This window comes from Camellia sinensis, chromosome 1 (genome assembly GCF_055761805.1).
Source record: "Camellia sinensis isolate YWXY chromosome 1, ASM5576180v1, whole genome shotgun sequence".
In the NCBI taxonomy this organism is placed as follows: Eukaryota; Viridiplantae; Streptophyta; class Magnoliopsida; order Ericales; family Theaceae; genus Camellia; species Camellia sinensis.
This window is the reverse complement of record NC_138961.1, coordinates 132,292,555-132,301,813: the sequence shown is the minus strand read 5'-3', so window position 1 is coordinate 132,301,813 and position 9,259 is coordinate 132,292,555.

Below are 9,259 nucleotides of genomic sequence, written 5' to 3'. Positions count from 1 at the left end.
ACCTGACTGTTCAAAGACCACTGAGCTGGTAGCTGCTGTACTGGTGGTCTGTGCCTGACCGACCTTTTCACCCTGCCTCTGGTAAAGGAACATTGATTGCCTTTGAACTGAATCTTTGACCCGACAAAGTCTATCAACACAAGTTCGGTGTACCCGGGGGATATTGGAGCCCTCTGAAGCTATGGTTCCCAGACTACCCTGTAAAAGGGAAAACATACAGCATCTCAGCCCGATTTCACGATAACCCATATGAGCAGAGCTGAATAACTGTGCCTCCTACAGAATTCTGCCCAAAATTCTGCCCGTAAATTGATACCCTCAGGTGAACTGAATCCCAAAGTACTGAACTGGTGCCTGCAGACCAGATGCCCAAACTACTAAACTGGTGCCCGCAGGCCTGATGTCCAAACTTGTAGACTGATACATGCATTCCTATAGAGACGCACTCTAAAAGCACATAGCAGACAAGTGAGAGCCAAAACACCCCTATGTTGGGGTAGGGTTTCCCTGTCCTATTTTGTCAGGAGCTGGGGTTTCACTACGCACGTAGCGGTTTCAAACAACCTAAATCGGGTAAGCAACCTATCTTAGCTTGGAATGGTCACTATGGATTCCGAATATGCACTAGGTCGAATGGTCAAAAAGGGTGCCCCGGTAAAACCGGGGTTTGTGTTGCTATACTGGCAGAGCCATAATCGGTAAGCCTTATGGTCATGCCTTGACAAGACAAGCCTCCGGCAAACCGTTCAGGAATAGCAGATGGCAGACACGGTGTCCTAGGCACACCAATGCACATGCAATGCAAAGAAACATACAAGTGTAGTCAAAACAAGATATCATGAGTTCGAGTCAAGTTCTCTAAATCCCCAGCAGAGTCGCCAAAAACTGTAGACGTACCCAAACGCCCCGGGAGGAATGAGTCCCCCGTTCCGTTCGTATTGGGCTCACTACAGCTCGGACTCTCAAATTGTCACAGATGGACTGTTTTGCCAGATACAGAGTCGCCACCTAAATATTTTATTTTTGGAAAATTTAACAAAACCCTGACTCGTTGCCTAAGGCCACGTGTCCGTCATCACCAAAGTTGCCTCGGCTCGGGAACTTGGGTACGATTGGGGAAGGTCACTTCGTGAGCACCCCCGCTCGCCCGATCAAAGATCGGCCTCTACTAACCATGATATCTATTTTTGAAAACATAATGCGTTCTTATTCCGGTTATTAGCCTAGATTTACTATGTGATGCGCACAGCATACAAGTATAGACTGGATCGTCTGAATTGGAACAAAATGTCTCGTGTTTGTTTATTTGAAAGTGGTTTGTTACTCGCAAGTAGGCTTAAAATGCAGATTTTGCCACCCTCGGGTGGGCTTAGAAAACATGGTTTTGCCACTATCTAGTGGGCTTAAAACTCACAATTGATGAATTGTTCCAATCCAAATGACCCAACCTTCACGCATATAGCCTCATGGTAAGCATGCTATCATGGCATTCACTCACACGCATGCAAGGATGCTAAAGCATAAAACTTACCGAGTACTCCAAGCCAAAACAGAAGCTAATTAGAAATCCATGCATGATCCTAACTATACAGGAATGCCTAATGCAACACATGCAAGATGCAACTAAGATAGGCTCGGCTATTCTAAACATGGCATATGATGATGCTACAGCTAACGCGTATTCAATTTGGAATTGAAAATACAATGCAGTTAGTATGATGCGCCGAGCCCGGTGCATGCAAGACAGATGAATGAATGCAAACATGCTATCATACTGTATGCTAATTAAAACATGCCCTAATCTAACCATCATAAGCTGGTAAATAAAAGGGAGAAAGACGTGGGGTTGGAAGACATACATCACACGCACGCACACTTATTTCAACATTGCCCTCGCTCGGAGGGTCCGAATAAATAATATACAGTCCCAAATGAACAATACAGTCCGAATAAATACAAATTCCTAATTAATTAACAAATTAAACTAGGAAAGTAGTAAGCTAGCATACAAGCTAGGGACTGCCTCGACTCTGCTCTGGATGATGAATGATGCATGTTCGGGTTGCTTGGCACGGAAATCCATCGCGATGCCCCAATTAGCCTCTGTTTGCAATTGATGCCAGAATGCTGTGCAAGGCTTTTGAAAGCTGCTGACTTCTGATTTGCTGCAACAGAGAGCAGGAAAGGGGCATGGCAATGTATTTTCACATATGTATGCTTGACTACTCTTCAGGAAGTGTAGTCCTCGATCCTCGTGCCACCAATCACGCATATCGATGCATGATGGCCGAGGAGTCGATTTGCACGACTTAATATGAAATGAATGCACACATAAACACAACAAGACCGAAACTCCATCATGGATAATCTGGAGTGTCGGTGACTGGGAATTGAGACACGTTCCGTCACTCGAAGTACGAAACGTCCCTCGTTTCCTGTGCTCGGGCTAACTCCTATCCCAAACACAATGCAATATGCATGACATGCATGAATGCAATTATAACATGCAACCTAGCATACACAATGCTATGAAATGGCATACACAACGCGCGATGTAACATGGCACACACGATGCTCTAACATACAACCTAGCATACGCAATGCTATGAATTGAAATGGCATACACAATGCATAATGGACTTACACCAACATGAATGGACCTCAGCCACACTCACATTACTGGCCATGAGATGAAAATGAGACTCTCAAAATACGTGCATGCATGCACGCAAACCGAAGACTGAGCCTAAGGCAACCAATGCCACTCTACCAAAGCATGGCAAGGCATGAAATATGGTATGCAAACATGCAAATTTCAGCACTAAAATATGATGCTAAACAGCCCCGAAACATGGCAATATGGCACTTGATGCACGAGATGAAACCTGAAATTCGAAACTAGGCACATGGAATGACTTACAGCTATACAAAGCATGTATTATTTGATCATAAAGCATGAAGACAGATGCAAGACAGTCCCAAAACATGCATATTTCCAGTTTATAACAAGTCCTAAAAATAAACGCAAATAGGGCTAACCTATCATGCAAAAATGGCCCCAAAATAGAGATTAACCACAAAGGGACAGCAGATGGCCCCAAATAGCAAAGAGCCCTTCAAGAAAGTTGAAGAGGGGCTCAAAACAAGGCACTTTACAGTTTACATCAAGCCACAAAAATAATCACAAATAAGGCCAAACTATCATGCAAGAAAAGGCCTAAAAGAGGGGTAAAGAGACAAGTGGCAGCTTCTGTTCTCAAACAGAGGAGAGCCCTTCAACAATGTTGAAGAGAGGCTCAAAAAAAGTTATTTTACAGTTTATGGAAAAGTCCAAAACAACTCACAAATAGGCCTAAAATACTATGCAAAAATTGGCCTAAAAGAGAGTTTAAACACAAAGGGTGAGAAGGGGACCTCAAACAGAGAAAGACCCTTAATCAAATATGGAGATGAGCATAAAATATGACTATTTACAATTTGGGTCGGAGCCCAAAAATGCTAGCAAGTATGGCTTAGATACAAAGCAAAATAAGGCACAAAAGAGGGAAAATGGGACTCACCCTTGTAGACCAATGGACCAGCAGCTCTTGGACCAATTTTGGGAGCTCTTCACCTCTGGAAAGCAGCCTCAAGTTGCTGGAATGGAGGATGGAGGCCTTGTGCTATGAGGTGTAGGGTAAATGGTATAGGATTAAGAGTGTTTTGGTGCTTGGAGTAGAGAGAGAGAGAGATTTAATGCAAGAGCTCCAAACCAATTCTTGTAACCCTCAGAAATAAAGGGGAGGGGCTGGTTATATAGAGGAGAGGCCAAGGGAAAAGGGGGGGAAAATGAAATTCAAATTTTCCCTCCATAAGAGCCCCCCTCGGATACAGGATCTGGGGGGGAAAAGAGGGTATATCTGTAAGGAACCAGGTGAGGAGGTCATGGCCGGCCAGGTTTTGAGGGTTCAGAGGGCCGGCCGGCCACCCCCCATGGCCGGCCGACCAAGGGTCAAAGGGGTCAATGACAATTGCTGGTCGGCCACCTCATATTGGTGGCCTCCCATGTTTGCACAACACAACTATGTGGTTGAAACCCGGAGAATGTGAACCAGGAGAGAGAAAAACCCATTTTTTAGAGGGGTTCAAAAGGGTCAGGAACAATTACTGGTCGGCCACCAAATATTGGTGGCCTCCCAGGTGTGTACAACACAAATATGGGGTTTAGGGTTCAAGAAAGTGGCCCCGGGGTGGTCAACATTGGCTTTCAAGTGAAGAAAACAGGCGTCGGACAGCGATGAAGAAATAAAGCTGGCTTTTCAGAAAAATTGCTGGCCTCCCACCCTCCTACAAGCTTCCTAACTATGAAAATAAGGTCTCCACCAAAAATGAACCAAAACGGATGCAAAACGGAGGTTCGGGGACCGAAACGCGCGGCCCGGGGCCCCGAAAATGGGCTGTTAAGCACCGGAGGTGGCATTCGACCAAGAAATTGGTCTCTCGGGCCACAGTGTCCCTCAAAAGGGAGGAAATAAGGTGCATACCAAAAACCGGAGCAAACGGAGGTGGTTAAGCGGTCCCGAACTGAGGCACACGGCCGACGGCTCTGAAAAACTAGAAACTGGGCTCCAAACAGGAAAAATGGACTACGACCGCGAAACGTAGCCTACGGCCACTGAGAGATGGTCTACGAGACCTCTCCCTCCCTTCAGAAAGAGAAAATAGAGAAAACAGAGCCTGGTTCCCAAACCGAGGCAAGGCACAAAAGAGTCCGGAAGTCTAGAGGCAAGGCTTGCAGCCGGGACTCTGAAACTTCTAAACGAGCGCAATATGCAATATCACCGAGCATTCAATCAGTGACGTCTGAGTCTTAAGGTCGGTCAAAAATGGGGTGTCTACAACCTTCAACTCACTCAACTCGGCTGGGGAAAAACGGTAAGGTGCCATAGAAATCGGCGCCGTGTCGGGAACTAAATCAATAGAGAACTCTATCTCTCGGTGAGGTGGCAAACTAACGAGATCCTCGGGAAAGACATCTGAATACTCACAGACCACCCTCGGCAACACAATCTGGGTCTCATCACAGTCACTACTCAAAAGGCTAGCAAGAAGACCACTAAGCTCACTTCGCCCTCGCGGATTATGCACCGGTGGCAACACACTACCAACCCGATCCCCCAAGAAATGGAAACACTGCCCGCTCAAGGTACAACCTGTGACCCTCTGGCGGTAGCAATCAATAACAACCCGGTATGACGATAGCCAGTCCATACCCAAAATAACATCAAAACCCTTCATGGGCATGACAACATACGGAAAAGAAAGCCTATGGTCGGCGACCTCTATATCTCAACCTTTATATCCGTGTTTCAAAATCAATTCACCCCCAACAAGTGATACAACACATATAGGAGATGCTAATAGTGCCAACTCCAACTCCAACACAGATGCGAATGCAGCAGATATAAAAGAATGAGATGCACCCGTATCAATCAACACACTAGCAACCGAGTTGCAAAACAGAAAGGTACCTCTCACAACTGATGGAGCCGGTACTAGGTCCTGCGCGGTAACAGCATACACGCGCCCTGTAGGCCCCTAATCCACCTGCTCACTTCTAGGAGCAAAAGACTGCTGCACTGACTGGGACGACGAAGCTCCCGGATTGGCCCTCGAGGCCTGCACAGACTGAGCTGGCTGATAACCCTGCGTCTGCCTAGAACCAGACGCCCCCGAAGTGGCACTCAACTGTGGGCAAAACCTCTTCAGGTGCCCGGGCTGACCACACTGATAGCAAGACAAAGGCTGGCCCCTACCTTGACTTTGGCTCTGAGGTCTAGTTGAAGAAGAAGCATCTTGCTGACCCCCTCCCTTTTGCGGGCAAACCGAAGACTTGTGACCTAGCTGGCCACATGTGAAACAAGTCAAGCCTCCCTGATTACCTCTCCCGGAGCCTACACTCGGCACTGGAAAGGTCGATCTAGCCAAACCACTCTGAGACTGTTGAGGGTTGAAACCCCTCTGTCTCCTGCCATCACCCTGGCCATCTTGGCTCCTCTTGGAACCTCTACGCTTCTCCTCATCCTCCTCCTACATCATAATCTCCATATGAGTTGCAACATCCACCAAACGTCTATACTCTCGAATAAACGACCCTCCAACCCTCAACTTGAGTCCACGCCTCAACTTCCGCTCAAGCTCAAAGTAACGGTGTTCCTCGGACGCCACAAGTTCAGGTGTAAACCTAGACAAGCTAGTAAAAGTAGTCTCAAACTCGGCCACTGACAAACCCTGCTGTTTAAGCTGGCAAAACTGTTCCCTCAGCTTCTCCCTAGCAGCTGAAGATAGAAACTTCTCTTGGAAGGCATCCACAAAAGCCCTCCATGCACCACCAACACTGCCCTTCTCGTACTTCCACCATTGACCCGCATCTCCCTTCAGTTCGAAGGATACCAGGGTCACCTTTAAAGCCTCGTCCTCGATGCCAAGCATCTCGAACGTCTTCTCCATCTGTTCCAACCACTCGTCAGCCTTAAGTGGCTCCTTCGGATCCCCAACAAACTCGTCCGGGTTAGATCGGAAGAATTCCCTCTTCAGAAAAGAAGGCCCTGCCTCAGCAGCATGGGCCTGATCCTGATTTCCAGCTCTGAGAATACCCAAAGCTCCTACTATCTCTCAGGCCAAGGCACTCATAGCCTGCTGACCCACTGGCTCGGCCACATTGGCCTGACTAACTCCCTCTTGTTGTGTCGGAATATTATCTGGTAAAGGCATCTCCTGCCTACCCCGCCTGCCACGCCTACCACCTTGTCCTCATCCTGACATCCTAATAAAGGTAACGAAGAACGTTAGCACATTCATAAATGTGCCGAAGCTATAACACTCGCGTCCTAATGCATGGACAACTGTAATTCATTCCACTTAAGCACACAATCACATAAGCACTTACGAATTTCATTTCCGGATTATGATAGTCCCAAGGCGTTACTAGAGTTCCAGTTAGAAACATCATTGATCAAGTGCTTTTCTAACAAGACTCACAGAAACCCAAGGATCCAATCAACATCCTAGAAACTAAATCCCATACCCAAATAATCACATAAACATGTTATCACATAAGTATATAACATTACATCTCAGTCTCTAACAAGCGAGACAAACCCATTGTGATACTAATCACTTCCCACGTACCCAAAGTATTCGAACCCGGTACGCTTTGATACCAAGTTGTAACGCCCTCAAAATAATACACAATACCTATCATTCAGACATGCAGTAATATAAGAAAATCAACGCCTTTTCATTCATCAGAGTAGTTCTTACAACAGTATTACATGTTAACAACAAAAGCAAATGCCCTACGGGCTTACAGCTTTCCAAGTCAACACTTGGTTACACAAAAGAAGAGTACTGTACGGGAAAGAAATAAACCTTCTCGTATAATCCTGCTGATCAAGTCTACGCTCCTCCAAACGTCGTCGCTTTTCTCCCTGAAAACACAAACGTGAGCTAGCCGGCGAGTGTGTGCCGGAAACCCCTCCGATGCCTAAGTCAGAAAAATAGGCAAAGACAAAAAGCTCTGTGTATCAAAGTTGTGTGTTACCTCTCCAAAGGTGATATTTGTGAGCTTTTATAGGTTTCATGTGGCATAATCCAAATAGGACTTTTACTTCTCCATGCAGAGTCCTCCTAGGATTCATACTCCTGAAGGATAATGCTTATCCTTTAACACCCCCCTCACTACTTAAACCAAGTGAGATGGTTTTACCATGGCCGGACTACCATACAACCGAGATAACTGTCAGATCGGCTCTTTACTTCCTCACTTCTACTTCGGCTTTGCATGCCAAGACCGAGCTATTCGTAGAAGAGTTGGAACGAGCTAACCAAGAACAAAAGTCCCGAAGAAGGATTCGTATATCTCGGCTAAAGATTACGACCAGGCTAACCAATTTGACCGTGGCGACCGAGATAATAACAAGGCCTTCTTGGACCGAGCTAATGAAAAAAACCATTTTACTCCGCCTTTCTTACTTCGGCCCAAAGCGGCCCATTACCCAATCTCGGCCCAATTTATTTATATAAATTACCCTCTCAATTGCCCCTTAATTCCATTTGCGCAGCATGATGGGATTACTTTGTCTTCCAGCCGAGCTAAAATATTTTAATGTTACTACCGAGCTAAGCCTTTAAGCTTTTCCAGCCGAGCTAAAAAACTCTTTTAGCCTTTCCAGCCGAGCTAGGCTCACACCGGGCTGTACCAGTCCGGTTCAAACGTCTCTTCAATCACAGCAACTGAATCGTTTCTTATCCCAAGGACACGTGGCATACTCTCATTGGCTGAAGGTAGCTGTCACACCGTCATCGTACCTCGTGTTTTTTGAACAGTCCCACCTAAATTTTGGGCCTCTTATCAAAACAAACTCTTTTTGTTTCTCTTTTTGAATCACTTACACCACTATTCATCTCCTTCTCTCTCTTCGAGCCTCCATTGTCCTGCAACTAAGGAAGCTTCGTGGTTTTCACTACCATTGCTTCATCTTCAGTGCTTCTGCCCCATCATTTGGTAAGTCACTCAAATCTATCTTTCTTGCTTTTGTTGTTTTCGTATTTGCTTTATACAATCCACAGCAATCTGTTCATGTGTTTTTACAAAACACTGTTTTTGCTTTTTCTGCCTTACGTTTTCTGGGAAAAAACTTCATGAGAACCCTATGAACTTTATGAAGCAATCTGTAGAACACTCTGTTTGATCCATAAACACGTCTCAACCGAACTAGGATACTGTTTATGCTATGTGTAAGTCTAGCCAGACCATTCAACCGAACCAACACTTGTACCAGTAGTTTTAACAAGTCAAAAAACCATCTTTTGATTTATCTTAGCCGAGATAATAAACCGAATTAAGTCTGCACTTAGTGTGTTTGAAGGCCTCAATTCTGACCGAACTATCTTGGCACTAAACCAGCACGCTTAGTTCAGACCGAACTAAGAAAGCTGCCTCTAGAATTTCAACCGGTCTAACAAATCACTTGCCCCAACCGAGCTACCAAGCACCTTGCTGAAACCGAGATAGGACCTGCAACATTTCACAAAGTCGAAGTAGGACTTAACTTGTTTTTACTTTGTAGCACGGTCTAAAGATCTGTGCTTAACACTTCTGTTTTTCACTTTGCAGACTTAGGTTGCCCAGGCACTCCTTTTGATCGCTCAACCGAGCTACATAGCAACATTTTCCGACCGAGCTAACACCAAGCGTAATTTATACATAACTTAGGAA